This window comes from Microtus ochrogaster, chromosome 21, assembly GCF_000317375.1.
Source record: "Microtus ochrogaster isolate Prairie Vole_2 chromosome 21, MicOch1.0, whole genome shotgun sequence".
In the NCBI taxonomy this organism is placed as follows: Eukaryota; Metazoa; Chordata; class Mammalia; order Rodentia; family Cricetidae; genus Microtus; species Microtus ochrogaster.
The window spans coordinates 31,977,739-31,995,477 of NC_022022.1; positions in this window are offsets into that span (position 1 = coordinate 31,977,739).

A 17,739-nucleotide genomic window follows, 5' to 3' on the forward strand; every position below is an offset into this window, starting at 1 on the left:
GCTGGATGGGGAAGGCCGAGCCACAGAGCGCTTTGCATGTAAAACAGGTGCCAGTAATTTTACGTGCCCACAACCGCAGCTTATCTGGAGGCCAGATTGCCTTCCTTGGCCTAGGTTCCTTTCTACAGGACAGCATTACCATACATTTCCTTTTAGCTAAGGCAAAGGGAAAATCCCCACCCTGAAGACATTGCACTGTCTGAGCTCCTAAAGAGTGAAGAGACTCTTCTTACTCAACTCCTTTTCTCCGGGAAATGCAGGAAAAACTCGGACACTAATGTTCTCGCACACGGAGAACATCAAAGCAGTTGGGTGTGGGGCAGGGCTCCTTTCTCAGTGAGTAGTTACCATCTCAAATGGGTTAAAACCAACACCTCCCGATTTAATGTCTGTCCTTGAGAGCTTTCCAGGAGCTTAGCTACTCCCTAATTGACAGAACAGCTCACAGTAATGCTTCTCAAAGACCAGCCCTGGGGACCCCTGATTGTCTGAACGTGGGCAACAAGCCTTCTCAAAGAGCAGTGGGGGTGGGGGAGCAAGCCCAGTCTTTTCCTCCCAGGAAATCTTACTCAGAACTTCAAGAAAGCTTGACCAGCTGCCTTTGCAAACTCCCCAGTGTTCGAAACTCCACACTTAATTACCCTATCCCCGCAGAGCTTCCCCTCCACCCTGCCCTGCCTTCTTTCCTGTCGCTTTGATAAAATTCCCTGACAAGCAACTCCGGGAAGAAGGCGCTTGTTTTAGTAGGAAATTCTAGGTTACAGCCTATCATTGCGGGGAAGTCGGAGCAGCAGGGACTTAGAATATGTCCACAGTCAAGACAGAGAGCCTGGTGTGGTGGCCTGGTGTGGCTTCAGTCTCCACAATCGGGAGGCAGAGGCAGGGAGATCTCTAGGAAGTCAAGACCAGACTGGTCTACAAAGAGGGCTCCCGGACAGCCAGGAATACAGAGAGACCCTGTCTCAAAAAGAACTAAATAAAACAATATCAAAAAGATTTTAAGAAATTAATTTTTTTTAAAAAGAAAAAGGCAGAAAGAGAGGGAGGTGGAGAGTGGTTAAGAGCAATTCCTGTCCTCAGAGAGGACCTAAGTCCAGTTCCCAGAACCACACTGACAGGCAACTTGCCCGCCAGCCACCCGCAGCTACAATTCCAGGGAGATCTGACAACTCTGACCTCTGTAAGCGCTGCGCTCTTTCTCTCTCTCTCTCTCTCTCTCTCTCTCCCTCACACACACACACACACACACACACACACACACACACCATACACAGAATTTCAAAAAAAAAAATGTAATGTTTTTTAACAGAAGAGAGACAGAGAGGGGTGGGGGAGGGGATCAGTGCACACGCGCATGCTTACAGGCACCCAGGCTGCTTTCTCCTTTCTAGACAGCCCTACCCAGGCATTCCTGGCTGTCTTTCTTTGCTGCTCCTCAGTATAAATTCTTGCTTGTCACCTGGCGGTGGTGGTAGACCCCTTTAATCCCCGTACGTGAGAGGCAGAGACAGGCGGGTCTCGGTGAGTTCGAGGTCAGTCTGGTCTACAGAGCGAGTTCCAGACAGCTAGGACTGTTACACAGAGAAACCATGTCTTGAAAAAAAAAATTTTATTTACGTATTTATTTATTTTGCTTATCAACTTTTAAATCCTTCCTTGCTCTCCTCGCCTTGCTGGCTCTGCTGAAGACCCCAGAGTGACTGTGGAGTCCGTAACCTGCAGCCAAGCGCACCTTGTTAAGGAACAAGAAGGTTCCACTATCAAACCTGAACTCTTGTCATACACATGTCCCCCAGATAGGCTGGGTGTCACCCACAGTGATGGTTAATATTGTCCACTCTACAGGACCTAGAATCAGTCACCTAGGAAATGGATCTCTGGACATGTCTGTGAAGAAATGTCTAAACTAGGTTAACAGAGGAGGAGACACCCACCCTGAATGGAGCGCTGTCATTCTAGGAGCTGCGGTCCCCACATCATTAGAAGGGGAAAGCTAAAATAATGAAATACAATAAGGAGGTTTATTATTTGGGGGCAAGGGCTAACAGGGTAAATCCATCACCTCCCTCCCCAGTCCCCCCCCCCCCCGGGCTTCCTGACTGTGGATACGATGTGGCCGGCTGCCTTGTCTCAAGTCCCAGTAGCCATGACTTCTCCAGCACCTTGTACTGCATCTCAAACTGTAAGCCAAAATCAGCCCTGCCTTCCTTCAGTTGCTTTCTCAGATTTTTCGGTCAGGGCAGTGAGAAAAAGTTATTATCTGGGCAGTACCACAGTAAGCTTTGCCATTCATCCCTCAGGAGCAGCCTCTCCATGGTAGAGAAGAGGGAACAGGATGAGCAAAGTGGGCAACCCCACTGTCTGTTCAGAGAAGAAACAGAGCAAAGACTGGAAATGGGCACACGCTGATCTCAGTTCTCATAAAACTGAGTCTGGGGCTAGAGTTCAGCTCAGGGATGGCGAGCCGCCTGGTCTGAGCAAGGCCCTGGGCTCATCTCAGAATGGCAGCGGAGGTGGGAGGGGGGGAATCTTCAGCTTATATAGTATATACAATAAAAGGGCACTATGGAACTTACAATGTCATTCCAAACAAAACGCATTAAACTCAAATTTCTGGCATCAGTTTTACGCAAAATGAACTTTGTTTTGCTGATTCTAAACTCCCGGATTATACCCACCCTCTCGCTCAGTGTGACACTCCGGTTCACGGTACAGGTACGGCCCTGTCCTGCTCACGGACTCGATGGTGTCAGTAGTCACCATTTAAATTACTGCTCCGAAAAGCACGCTTTCTAGGAGAAATGTTTGCTGGTTTTACGTGCACCCTCGTCTACTCTGTTTCTCACCGTCCTGTGCTGGCCAACTGGCAAAAGGAGGCAGAGATGTGAGCATTGAGTGGAGGGAGGGGAGGTGGCTCAGCAGCTAAGAGCACCTGCTGCTCTCACAGAGGACCCAGCTCTCATTCCCAGCACCCACACAGTGGCTCCCAGCCATTGGTGACTCCAGTCTGAGCAGATCAGATGCCTTATCCCGACCTTCATGGGACCCAAGCACTCTGCGGATGCGTACATGAGGACCAAACGCTGACACACGTAAAATAAAGACAAGACAAAAAAAATCTCAAAAAGAGAAATGCAAAAGGAACCTTCAAGCATAAACACTATCTTGGGGCTACCAAACACTAACACTGATTTCTTTAAATAAGGATAAAAAAAAATCAAGATATGAACATACTACTTTTTATTGAAATAACACAAAAACTTTCTTAAATTTTTTCTATGTTAATGGGGTAGTGGGGGACACAGATGACATAACGGGAACCAAGGAAAAGCCTGAATAAAAGCTATAGCTTCGCTGGTTTTCAGTTGCTGGCTTTTATTTTCAATTTTAGTGGTCGCATGGCTAAGTGATATAGTTCCATTAGCTTTGCTATCAATAACATCTCTGCCATGTGGGTCACCATGGTAACAGCTGCCCAAGGTGCTTCTCATAGACTTGGAGGTAAGTGAAGCCAGCTGAAGCCATCCACCTTTTATCGGAGCCTGCATCCATTTGCCATGGGTGCCTTTTGACACCAGATGGCAAAAGCTCTCTCCTAGAACAGGCTGATGACATTTCCTAACGGCTAAACATTCTCAAGTTTAATTACAAACCTGGTTCCCATTTCCTGTTATCCTATTACTTTCCCTCAAGCCCTGGACCTTTCAGTTTCTTTCCCACCACGGCCTCTCACTAGGCCGGCATCAACCTCATGACCCTCCCACCTCAGCCTCCTCGGTGCTGAGATTTGCTCTGCTTCATCATCCCTGGGCCCCGCTCAACTCTCTCCTCGAAGCGTGTTTGAGACCCTTTCTCTGGCTCTGAGGCCCCCTCTCTCGTTGGCAAAACCTATTGTTTCTGTAATTAGCATACTGAGGGACGTGCAAAATGAGTCTGATTCAGTAGGGCAGTCACGAGGCAGCAAAAAGAGTACAGTTTAAGGCAGGAGTCTGGGAGGCCCAGTGCAAAGCTGCGGAATTATCATATGAAAGGCGCAAGCTAATGGGAGATGGGCTGCTGGAATCACACACACACACCCCAGAACTGAGCCAACTAAATCAAGCCCCTGGTACAAGAGCCCAGGCATTACTCAGTGTCTGGAGGTGACCTGTGGCTCATTATAACAATAAGTATGAACCCTGGGTAGAGATTGTAATATTCTAATGAGACACGTGACACATGTTGTTGCCCATAGAACCACATGTGACAGAGCAGAACTGCGCTATGCAAATGACCCGGAAGTCTTCACCGAGGCATGTAACCCTGTCCCTATCCTTTGTTTTGGTATGGTCCCTTAGCTTCCCACACTTTCCCCTGCTCCAGCCTGCTACCTCCTTTGGAAAAATCTTTTTCTAATAAACTGCCGCCTCCTCCTAAGACCATTCCTGTGTCTGCACCAGTACACAAGAACCCAGACCCTCTCCAGATGTGCCCACAAAACCCCAGTACCTGCTGCTATCAGTCAGATTAAACGTCCATCAAATATTTATCACTATTTTATGGCCAACACTTAACCTTCCTGCTAGATTTCCTAAGCTATCCAGTGCAATAGAACACACTGACTGCTCATGGCCACAGTACCCAGCACCCCCAGCCTCAAACATCATATTCCCAAACCTCCCTCCTGCCTATACTCCCAGCCTCTGGTAACCACCATTCTGTGGCCTCTTTTTTCCATGTGATGAGGTCATCAGTGCTCGGCTTCCGGTGCCTGGCTTATTTCACTTGGCAAAATGGTTTCCAATTCCATACATGTTGTCATGACAACAGCCTTTCATTCCTTGTAGCTGAACAGTATCCAGTGGTTTATACATCCTTTTTTTTTTTTTAAATCCATTCATCAGTCAACAGGCAGGTTGTTTCCATTCTTGGTTTCTGTGAATTAGGCTTTAATAAACATGGGCGAGCAGATGCCTCCTCAGCATATGGATCTCTTTCCTATTGGCTATAAATACCCAGGAGTGGAACTCCACATAGGCCTGTTAGTGTTCAGGGAACCTCCACACTGTTTCCCACGGCGGCTAGACTGATTCACGTTCTATAGCACTGTGACGCACTAAGGGCTCGCTCTCATCCACATTCTCACAGTACCCACTGCCTTTGCTCCTTCCGATAGTACTCTTTCTTCCTAAAGCACAGTGACATCTCCCTGTAGCTTTGTTTCCCACTTACCTGATCATGATGCTGTGTGGAGCATTTTTTAAAGATTTTTTTTTGACCCTGTGCACACGTGTGTGCGTGTGTGATGTGTGAGTTCCTGTGTAATCCAGAAGAGGGTATCAGTGAGCTACTCAGTGTGGATGCTGGGACCCAAACTCGGGTCCTCTGCAGGAGCCATCTTTCCAGCCCGCAAATGTCCGATTCATAGTTTTTAAGATGTTCCAATAGAGAGGGAGGGAGAGATGTCTCAGTGGTTAAGGATGCTTGCTGGGCAGCCACGAAGTCCTAAGTTTGGACCCCAGCACTCATATAATGACCGAGGTGTGGTCTTGCCTTTGCCTACAACCCCAGCACTGGAGCATGCGGACTGCTGAGGCTTACTGGTGGCCAGGTTCACCAAATAACGTGAGCTTCAGATTCATGCTAGAGATGAAGACCCTGCCTCAGGGAAATTAGGCTGAGGGTGATAGAAAAGGATACCAGACACAGTCCTCTGGCCTCTGTGTAATGTGTGTGTGTGTGTGTGGTGTGCAATGTGTTGGGGTGTGTGTGTGTATGTGTAATGTGTGTGTGTACGGTGTGTGTGTTTGTGTGGTGTGTGTGGTATGTGTGTGGCGTATGTGGTATGTGTGTGTGGTGTGTGTGTGTGTGATGTGTGTGTGCTTGTGTGGTGTATAGTATGTGTGTGTATGTGTGTGGTGTGCAATGTGTTGGGGTGTGTGCGTGTGTAGTGTGTGTGTATGTATAATGTGTGTGTTGGGGTGTGTGTGTTTGTGTGGTGTGTGTATGTGTAATGTGTGCATGTGTGGTGTGTGTGTGTTTGTGTGGTGTGTGTGGTATGTGTGTGGTGTATGTGATATGTGTGTGTGTGATGTGTGTGTGCTTGTGTGATGTATAGTGTGTGTGTGTTGGATACTACTGTTTTGAGACAATGACTATATAGGTCTATTTGTGTATGTGTGAGACACTGAGGAACCAATCTAAAACTTTCCTCATCTTAGGCAAGTACTCTAAGAACTAAACTCCTTGCATCCTCAGCTCTATAGATTTTTTATCTATTTTTCTAATATCGGTTCTTCTGGTCATGAACACAGAATGCCTCTGCATTGCTTTGCGTGTCTTCTACAATTTCTTTCACCAATATTTTACATTCTTCAAGATTTTCCACCTTTCAGATTCAATTTATTCCTTGGTATTTTGTTGTATAGGTGGGGAAGGGTAGCTGCTGTCAGAGCAATTGGCTTTTTGATTTTCTTGCACACAAATCTGTATTTTAAACTTAATTATAAATTATATCATAAACAACTTGAAATATTTCAAAACTCAGGACTGGGTAGACGGCGTAGTTGGTAAATCTCTTGCAGTGCAAGCATGAGACCCCCAGTAATTAGAATAGACCTTAGTTTCACCCTTCCCCAGTGCCTAGGGGAGGCAGAAACAGGAAGATCCCAGGAGCTTGATGGCCAGCCAGCCTAGCTAAATCAAAGAGCTCCAGGTTGAGGGTGAAACTTTGCCTCAAAAAATCCGGTGGAGAAAGATTGTGTAAGGCATGCAACATACACACAAGTGCTGGTGTATACTGGTCTCTGCACACTGGTCTCTGTACACAAGCACACATACATGGCCATGCACTTACAAGTGTGTGCATACATACACATGCAAAAACCCAAAATTAATTGGATATTTGAGAGGTTTTGGACAAAAGGAAATTTAAGGAGTCTAATTAATATAATCTTAAGACTCAAAGATTTTCAGGAAAGAAAAGGACTCCCCCACATGCTCTTTCCAAGTTTGGAAGCTTCTCTTCCTGCCCTGTGCCCATTGTGTCTGCTTACCACAACACCCTTGTCCTGCTCTCGCTCTTCCAAGTCTATCACACAGGGTTAAAAGTGAGCAGTGTCTCTCCTGTGAAGAGAGGAGTTTGGGGATGCATTATTCAATCTCCTCCGACATGGATTATGTCAGTGGAGTAAATTTCTCGCCTCGGCTTGATTTCGCTCTGTTGTTCCAGCCCAGCTGCAATGGGTTCTCCATTGAGATCATGCCCGTCAATCTGGGAATTGCAAAGATTCGAGTCAAAACAACCTCAGGAAAGAGGGGGATTTCTTTAGCACATTCATATGTGGATATACGTGGTATTTCTGCTAGTAAAACACGTGGTCAAGCTTTTGACAAATGCTCGAAAAAAATTGTACATATTCTGTGTATTTTCTTCGGTGTGAGTGTCCCGAGAGGAAAATGGAAGGAAGCGGAGCAAAGAAGGAAAAACACGAGAAAGTTTCAAGTAACATCTTAGAGATGGAGCAAACCCAGGCTGAACATCAAGCCGCTGCCCTAACCCCAGCCTCAGAGTTGACAAAGTCACCAAGGCTGCAAGATCCTGGAGTGTGACTGAGCACGGAAGCACTGTGTATCCTCATACACACCTGTAACCCAGCACTCGGGAGGTGGAGTCAAGGGTATCAGGAAACCAAGCTATCCTTGCCTACATAGCAGATTGGGGGCCAGCGCTGGCTATAGGAGATTCTGTCTCTCAGAGCAACAGCGAAAATGAGTGAGGAAGAGTTAAGGAAGTGCATCTGAGATCACGGCGAGAGGGTAGAGGCACAAACAAATTAGAGAGACTTTATCCCTTGGAGCGGGACGGCAGCTATTCTCTCCAGGCTTATGAGATTTTAATTTCCCCACATCTTCTGCTATTACTGTTTATAGTCATTCATTCATGTGTGTGCACATATGTCATAGTAGGTGTGTAGAGGCCAAAGAATAACTTGTTAGAGTTGGTTCTCTCCCTCCACCATGTGAGTTCTGGGAATAGAACCACGTCATCAGGCCTGGTACCTGCTGAACCATCTCTCCAGTCCTGAGAAGCTTGGTTTTTTTCTTAATTATGTTTATTTATATGTATGTGTATGTGCATGCCTGCCATGGTACATATGTGGAGGGAGAGAACAATTCACAGGAATTGGTTCTGTCTTTCTACAGCTGTAGAGATGGAACTCAAGTGTTCAGATTCGGTGAGAAGCACCTTTTCCCCTGAAGCCATCTTGATGGTCCCTCCACTGTTATCTAAAGGTAATAGAGCATGTAATTTTTTTTTTTTGTGAAGTTTCCTTAGGATCAAATGTTAGTTAATACATGCATGTGTGGTATCTTTTCAGGTACTCCCCTGGTGCACTGGCCCCTAGAGATATTTCTGTAGTTTACAAAGAAGACCTTCAGCAAGCTGGATTTTCAGAGTAAGAAAAGGTGAGACGTTGGCCATCGCACCTTCTCCATGCTCCCTGGGTCTTCAGTGTACATCCATGCCTATTCTAACCAGGCATAAGATGACGGGACAAAAGCACCACCGAAACACACTCTTGTTTTCTGTAAGATTCACATGCATCTCCACAACAGCTTTTCTCTATCACACCTTTACGTGAGCACACAGATAACAATTCTGTTTGTATTGTTTGTAAAAACCCTTGGCTTAAAGGAGTCTTCCCTGGCCCAGTGCGAAAGAATGGCCAGCCTCCCTAGTGTGTCCCGGAGGCCACACTTGGCTGGTTCAGGAACTGAATGTGCTGTCAATCACCGCCCCTCGTTTACAAGGCACCAGGATACAGGAAAAGGTGTTATCTGCTCAAGGCCTGATCTACAGCTTAAATGCGTGGCTGGCTCCTCATGTACTCCACTGGGAAACACAGGCACAGAACTGTGAGGGCTGCTCATCTTTCTGGGTGGAAAGTTAAAACAGGGCATCTCGTCACCATAGTTACAGCCATTCTGTCAGTAGTCTTGAGCCCTCGTGAACCCAGAAGATCAGTTAAGAGGCCAGCGGGGACGGTGAACGGCTGCTCCACTGACAGCTGACAGCCACGAAGGCTTTCTGTGGTCCTAGAAGCTTCGACGCATGCCCTTTCAGATGACAGGCCTGCACTGGGAGGGAGCATTTTAAATGTGTTCTCCCATGTGCAAAATTAGAAAATGCAATGCAAACTTGAACTTATTTTTAAAATTAGCTGGAAAACGCAAACATTGGGCCTGCAAGATCACTTGCAAAAGGCACTTGTTGCCAAAGCTGTCTCCTGGAGCCCACATGTTGAAAGAAAAGAACAAAATCCCCAAAGCTGCGCTCTCTACTCCACATACCTGCATGCCCACACACATACACAATAAATAAACAAATAAATAAAATTCGAAAATTTGAATGTATCTTTAAAAAGATACAATACTTGTAAGGACATACTGTGGTATGATTTACATTAATACTCACATTAAATAAATAAATTAGATTTAAGGTTATACGAAATAGGACTAGAAAGATGGCTCAGGCCAGGTGTTGGTGGTGCACACCTTTAATCCCAGCACTCAGGAGGCAGAGGCAGGAGCATCTCTGTGAATTATAGGCCAGCCTGGTCTACAGAGCTAGTTCCAAGAAACCCTGTCTCAAAAAAACAAACAACAACAACAAAAGATGGCTCAGTAGATAATCCACTTGCCACATAATCATGGATTCAGGATCTCCAGAACCCACATAAAGGCCAAATGGGCATGGTGCCCCTTATAAGCCTAGCCCTTGGGATGCTGTGACAGGGGGTCCCTGAAGTAAGTGAGTAGATTAGCCGTATCAGCAAGCTTCGGATTCAACTGACGGACTCTGACCCAATGGATATAATAGAGAGCAATCAAGAAAGTCTCCAGGTGTATCCAAACCTCCACACATGTATTTACACATACTGACAAGCTCCAACATCCACGCAATCATGGTTACACACAAGCATGCATACGACACACACACAATATATCAATTTTTAAAAATTAAACTAAACTTACTAGCAGTAAAATATATAGCCTAAAATACATATACTACAGATGAATGCATGTATGTAGATTCAGTGCCTTCTATGTGGGAGACATAATGGCTGTAGATGTCATAGGTGATACAACACCCTCATGTTCAAATCACTCAACGGCCAATCAGAAATCGCCCCCATATGTGTGTGTGTCGTGCGTATCTGTCTCTGTATTTTTGTCTCTCTGTGTGTCTGTCTATCTCTCTGTGTCCCTGTATCTCTGTCACTGTCTCAGTCTCTCTCTGTTTTGCTTTGCTTTTGTTGTTTTATTGAGATAGGCTCTCACACTGTACGTAGCTCAGGCTGGCTTTGAACTCACGGCCACCCTCCTTCCTCAGACTTTCCAGTACTGGTTTTACAAATGTGAACCATCGTGCCTAACCAGAAACTTCTAAAATAAATAAATAATGAATAAAAAAAACTTCTAAATAATAAGTGCTATGTGACTGTTATACATAAATGTTATGAAACGTCAAAGGAACTAACTGCCTGGAGGAATCTGGAGCCGGTTCAGAGGGAAAGGCTATCCAGGCTCCTGACGGTCCATGGAGAAAGCCCCTGTGCAGACCCCTGCATCTCTGATGTGCAGTGAGGTACAGAGCCCATGGATGTAGGAGATGCTGGGTCCTGGGCTGCAGGGGCAGAAGAAGGAATCAGAAGGCAGACTGGACAAAGCCTTCCTACTGGGCTTTGTAGGCATGAAGGAGCCAGTGGGATTCCAGACAGAAAGCAAGATTGTCAGATTTGATCACAATTGTTTCTCTGGAGAACATACAAAAAATAGAGACCTACCCCAGGATGGGAGGAGCATGCTGCAGCAGCAAAGCAATGTTTGTGTTCAATGTACTTTTCTTCTCCTTAATATGTATTCATTTTTTAAAAAAATTCCTGAAAATACAGGTTAGTTTTTTTTTTTGTTATGCTTTTGTTTCTAGCTGTTTTGTAGACAGAAAAGACATGCCAGGTAATAATGATGAATACTGTCTTATGAGAGACCTAAGTTTAATTAGTCCCTTCTATAAGCATCTGAATTGTAGCTGGATATTCGGCTCAGTTAATAGAGTGATTGCCTGGTATACCCAAGGACACGGGTCCAGTCTCCTGCATCAGTTAAACTGAGTGTGGTGGTGCACATGTCTGATCCTGGTATTAGGCAGGAGGATCCATTTAGGGTCATCCTCAGCTACATATGGAGGTCAAGGCCAGCCTGACGTACACGAGACCCTCCTCCAACAAAAAGAACACTCGAGAATCTAAGACATTTTTTTATTAGGCTCTCATGCATGTTACATTTCAGAAACCTGAAACCTGCCTGCAGTGAGAAGTCAGATAGTCTTTTAAAGACTCCCAAGCAGAACAAACATCTATAGAACTCCCTTAGAAATAATTGATTCAAGTAGTTATAATGTATTCTGGTGGAAGAGGTGGAAAGGAGAAATAACACTACCAAAAAAGGGGGAGGAGGACAAAGAGAAGCCAGGGAAAGCTGGAAGCTGTACTGCGTGGTGTTCCCTGGGTAACAGAACATCTTTCTCAGCGACCTTGCACTGATGAGTCAGAGAACCTAGACAGTACTGAATCCCAGCAACATCCACATGAGTCAGCTATGACTACAGCCACAGCGGCTCCCATTAGCCAGGACAGCTGAGGAGGAGAAAGGAGTTCTCAAGAATGACAGGGCCCTCCCCCACTCACAGCTCTAGGGTGATATCCTGCATCCTGCTAATTTGAGGGAAGACTATTAAATTTTATTTGGAAAAAGAGATTCAGGCCCTAACATCTTTAGGTACTATACTAAAAAAGACACATTCCACCCCCTGCAGCAAAATAAGCCCCTCCTCATCTTGTTTGGCAGAAGTGACAACAGTCCTAGGGGAGATAAGTTATATTCCTAAGAACCACACAGGTAACAAGTGACTCAATTAGAACTGGATACCAGTAAGTTTGGGGGGAGCGGATATCAGAGTGTGCACACGTGTGTGTATGTACATGTGTGTGAGTACTCTTACCAGTGTGGACATGTGTAGAAGCTGGAGGTCAGTGTGAAGGGTCTTCCTCTATTACTCTCCGCTTCACTTTTAGAGTCAGGATCTCTCAGCAAACCTCCATTACACTGGCTAGTCAAGGAGTGCCCACAATCCCCCTGTCTCTACAGCCCATCATTACTGGGGTTAAGTTTATACCAACAGAAAACTCTCTCTGCTGCGGTTTTCTCTCTCAACAATAGTCACAAGAATGGTGCATCTCCAGCTTCATTGCTTCACCCAACTAGGGTTCTTGATGCAAATTCTGCTTAAATAAATAGCTTTAGGGTGGGAACTGATATTACACATTGCCCACCAACCAGCTCCTAGATGATATGATTCTGTCTTCCACAACATCATGATTAGCAAAGCTGAAATGAGCAATATACCTGTAGCTGTGAGTTCTGTGTTACCGTTCCCCACAAAGGATGTGGGATCAAAGCCTTCCACCTTAAGGGCTGGGGGTAGAACCCAGGGCCTGCCTTTTGCATGTTAGTCAAGTACTCTACCAATTGTTATGGCCCCAACCCTATTTTTATCTTTGTGACTCACCCCCAGGTGTGTGTGTGTGTGTGTGTGTGTGTGTGTGTGTGTGTGTGTGCGCGCACGCACAAGTGCACACATACTGCTGCCAATCAGAGAAGGTCAAAAGACAACTAACTCTCTACATTGTGGGATGGAACTCAGGTCATGGGGCCTACATATAGCATCTCTACCTACCGAGCCACCTTGCTGGCCCCAGTCCTCTTTTTAGTTAAAGAAAAACCTGATCATAGTAGCTTACATCTGTAATCCCAGTAATCTGAAGGCTGAAATAAAAGGCCTGCCACAAATTCAAGGGCGGTTTGGGCTCCAGAATGAGACCTTGTTTCAACACCCAAACAACCCAGCAAAGAAGAAGTGTGCTGTGCAAGAAGGCAGCAAATGTGATGGGTTGGACCTAACCGAGGACCGCAAAGGCTCTGAAAACCTGCTGCTTCCTGTTAATAACGCTCCATGCGCACATGCTGGCCTGTATTTAATTGCAGTGGAATTGTAACTGAGGACCTCAACTCTGACAGGCGCTGATTAGATCACTGTGGACTGTGAGTATTGAGACTAAGCAGGCATATCGTCTGGTTTACTGTGAACAGGTACCAGAGGCCAAAGCAGAGGGGGGAATGAGAGGGGAAAGAACAAGCACCCGCTTTTCGGCCTTCAAAGCAGTTTTTCTGTAACATATGCCACACGACAGCATCTAAGAGTAAAACGTCGCTTTTCAATCCACAAAGGATGAAAAGGGGCTTTGAGGACGGCACTGCAGAGCCCACAACTATTCTTGAACAAAACTAACACATTCAGTCAGTACTCGGTTTTAATTTAGCCTGTTGCCAAGGAAACATCAATATCCGAGTATATTCAGAGCAAATCTTTCTTCTTCCGTGGTTTTGAAGGGATTGTTTACTGAAGGAGCAGCCATCGAGTGACTCCAGCAGACAGACTTAACACCACTCACTAGATGAATCTGTTGGGGCTCCCTGTGCCTTAGTCTCCTTAACAGACAACGTAACGGAATTTTCCTACCATAGCCCAGAGTAGATCATTATTACTAGGACCTGCTCCTTTTAATTGGCGTATGGTTTGACGTCTCATTGGATACGGTGAGGAACCCATGGATTTAAACCGAATCTCCTGATTCCGCATAATGCAATAGAAAGGAATGCAGCAAGGACCCCCCTATTCATAGATGGCATGTCACATGCCTGCAGTGTCAGCTGTTGGGAGGTGGAGGCAGAAGGATCAGAAGTTCAGGGGCAGCCAGACCTACGTGAGACTCCTATCCCAACAATAAAAGAGAGCCTCATTTTCTCCTTCAGCAGCGCAAACATAACAGTTGGCATGCTGAAATGAACTGGTGGAAAGGGAGGCACAGAAAGACTTTTTGCGAGGCCTGTCTTGGGCTGGCAAGATGGCCCCTTGAGGAAAGGCACTGGTGGCTTTGACCACTGGGCTTCACTTCCTGTAACCCACATGATACGAGTAGGGAACTAACTCCCGCAGGCTGTTCCCTGACCTCCACACAAATGCTGGGGCATCGAGGACACACACACACAATACAAAAACTTAAATATCTTATAGCTATCTAATCTATATATTTTTTTTTTATTCCGTGGTACTCCAGAACTTCCATCAAAGGAGAAACTGAGGTCAGCTCACCTAGTGCTCTATGTCATCAGTTGTCGGGGACAGGGGTGCAAAGAGCAGAGGCAGAGTATGCGTGACGGTATACACTTACCATTCCAACCTTCCGGAGTAAGGGCGGGGCCTGATGAGAATTTTAACATCATCCTCGGCTGCAGAGGGAGTTTATGAGATCCTGTCTCAAGGGGAACAACGGGGAAAGACGGCTCTGCAGTTAAAAGCACCGAGGACAGAATCCAGTTCTCAGTACCAATGTCTTACAAACGCCTGGAACTCAGGCTCCCGGGCACCCAATGCCCTTTCCTGACTTCCTTGGCAAGGGCACATGAGTGGAGTGCACTCACACATGCACATAAATAACCGGAATAAAAATATTATAAAGGGAAAGAAAATAAACATCCCTTTCAGCTTCATAGCTTGTTAGCGTTAATGTCGTATAACCGTTTAGGACAGTAGGCAATGTTGGGAAGATGTATAGTAACTTTCTTTTTTTTTCACATTTACTATTTATCACAACAATAGATAAAACTATATATATAGATATGAACTATAGATAAAAAACTACGTCTTTAGGTTTTCACACAATATATTTTTATGTATTCATCGTTTTAAACAGACATCTTAGATTAATTTGTTCTTACAATAACTTTCTTAAACATATTTACCCCAAGGTTTAGTCGTTGTATCTAAGCAGATGTCAAGCCACTTCCTCCCCCAGCACCCACATGCTCCTTTCATTATTATTTTGTGGTAGTTGTGGAGCATGCTCAGATCTTGGTGAGACTCTGGGTCTTAAAGAACAACTCGAGGGAGTTCGTTCTCGCCTTTCACCACGTGAGTCGAGGCATTCAGACTCCTTAGGTCCATCACCTGCTGGCCTATCTCCGTCCCAGTGTTTCTGATGCCGATTACTAAATACAGCCCAAGGCTTGGCCCCATTTCAGACACTACATTCAAACACTGGGCAGTCTGAATTTTCTAGAATACATGCCAACAGTGAGACAGTTCGTAGCTACGAGCAAAATATGAAAGCCAAGTATAGATCGTGAGTTGACACGGTGACCCTGGGTGGCTACGGTGGCCATGCCCACCAACTAGAGTTGCAATGGCATCCCACAGGTGACGGGGATAAGAAAATCAATGTGTGGGATACATTCTGATTACACATATTCCCGGCCCAGCTTCCCACGCGCAGCCTTTCCATGACAGTTGATGTGAGAACAAATAAGACCAGGAAGAAATCAAAAAGAGAATGATCCCAGCCAAGTGGAACCAAGACGCCTTATTTGGAGCGTGCTTGCGAAGGGCCTCTGCTTGTGAGAGTTAAATGGCAGTAACGTTTAAACTCGATTTATTTACTTCCCTGTGAGTCTGCCTCTGACTAGAAGGGAGTGCTTTCTCGTGCCCGACAGCCTTCGCACAACCTCCTTCAGTGTGAAAATTCAGACTGCCCAGTGCTTGACGCCGTGTTTGTGTGAAAGACTGTGCTATGTGTGGTTTTTAAGCCTTAGCTGGCGCACACAAGTATGTTCTCCTGCAGCCTTGGGAGAGCAGAGTAAGTTTAGGGCAGAGAAAGAGCAAGAGAACTTTCTCTGCTTCCTTTGGCATGGGGGCTCGTGCAGAAGGGTTGAGGCTAGCTCAGAGGAAGAGTGCTTCTCTCATGCAGGTGAGGCCTTGCATTCCAGCCCCCACACTGCCAGAGAAAGCAAACAAACACTATGAGATGCCCAAGTCTCATGAAGAAGAGAGCAGGTGGTGTCATGCTGCCTAGCAATGAATTGAACCCTGAGCCAAGAATCTACAAGGTGGAATCTTTAGATAATTTGCATAAGTCAATCACCAAAGATTGACTCTTCAAGGTATTAGTAGATAAGCTTTGATGACACAAAAAAGAGAGATAATCCAAGCATCAGAGCAGATAAATGGGGAGCCTGGGGACACCCAGATTCCAGCCACCATGGTCTTGCAGGGGCATAGAGGAAGGGGCAAGGACAAAGGGCAGCCACAGGACTGTATCTGAGCCAACCAAACACGCACCAGTTTATTGCCACCCTCTTGCTCTCTGGATGTTTTGCTTTCCTCCCATTTGGATTCTGTTGGCCGTTACACCATAGGGCAGGGAGGGAAGGAGCCTCCGATACAGCAGGACCCCAATCCATCACAGGCTGGCACTTAAAAGTGAGTTCTCATTCAGTCTTAGTGGGCTCATGAGTCACGCCATGCTTTGTACCTAAGTATTGTCTTAGGAAAGCCAAACATCAATGGCTCAGGCTGGGGATGTTGCTCCATTGTTAGAGTAAGACATATACATAAAATTGGATATGGCTAGGCACACCTAGGACCCCAGCACTCAGTAGATGGAGGCTGGAGGGACATCAGTTCAAGATCATCCCCAGGTATACAGCGAGTTGAAAGTCATTCTGTAATACATGAGACTCTGTCTCAAAAAAAATCTCATAAAAGCAAACAAAAAAAAGTGAAGGTTGGTCATAGATAAGTCTGTATGTGGTCTAAGTATACATAAGCTTTTCAATTCCTTCACTACTTTTATTGATTTATTTAAGCAACAAAGAACTGATAGTAAAGATATATTAGCACCCCAAACAATTAAGTCAACATTAAAAGGGAGACATGAAATCAGATATACATATACTGTACATATACCCAGCACTTATAATGCAGAGATAAAAGGAGTCTCCAAGCTTGAGGCCAGCCTCAACAGCATAGTGACTTCTAGACCAGCTTAGGACTATACAGTAAGACCCTATGTTAAAAAAAAAAAAAAACAAGCAACAAAAAACAGGATTGGGCATGGTAGTTTATACCTTAATCTCATCACTCAGGAGGCAGAGAAAGACTGTCTCTATTATAAATTTGATGCTAACCTGGTCTGCATAGAAGTTCCAGTATAGCCAGGGCTACACAGTAAAATCCTGCCTCGGAAAATAAGTAAGTAAATAAATGAAAGCGTGGGCTACACAGTGAGATCCTGATTCAAAGCAAACACACAATCCACTTTGCCACCAGCTTTGTGACCCTGTGCACACGTGACCCTCTATACCTCTTCACATACCTATAAATGGGGGTGATGATACCACCCACCTCGTAAGATTTTTATCACTAGAAGGTGATAAAATTTGGGAGGAGGCAGGTGTCGAGACAGTGTCTCATAGAGTACACTGGCCTCAGACTTGCTCTGTGGCTGAGAATGACCTTGAACTCCTGGTCCTCGACTTCCAACTGCCCATGTACTGAGGTTACAGTGTGGTCCACCACCCTGGGCTACTTAGGAAGTGGTTAGAAAAATATCCTACAGATGGAAGGAATTTGGTAAATGCTCACTCTTGGACTTTATTATTTTCCCCTTTTTAGAATTTTTTTATCATTTTAGAAAGTATCTCTCTGCCAGACCCAAAAAGAGGAACATGGGATGTACTCACTCATATTTGGTTTCTAGCCATAATTAAAGGACAGTGAGCTTATAATTTGCAATCCTA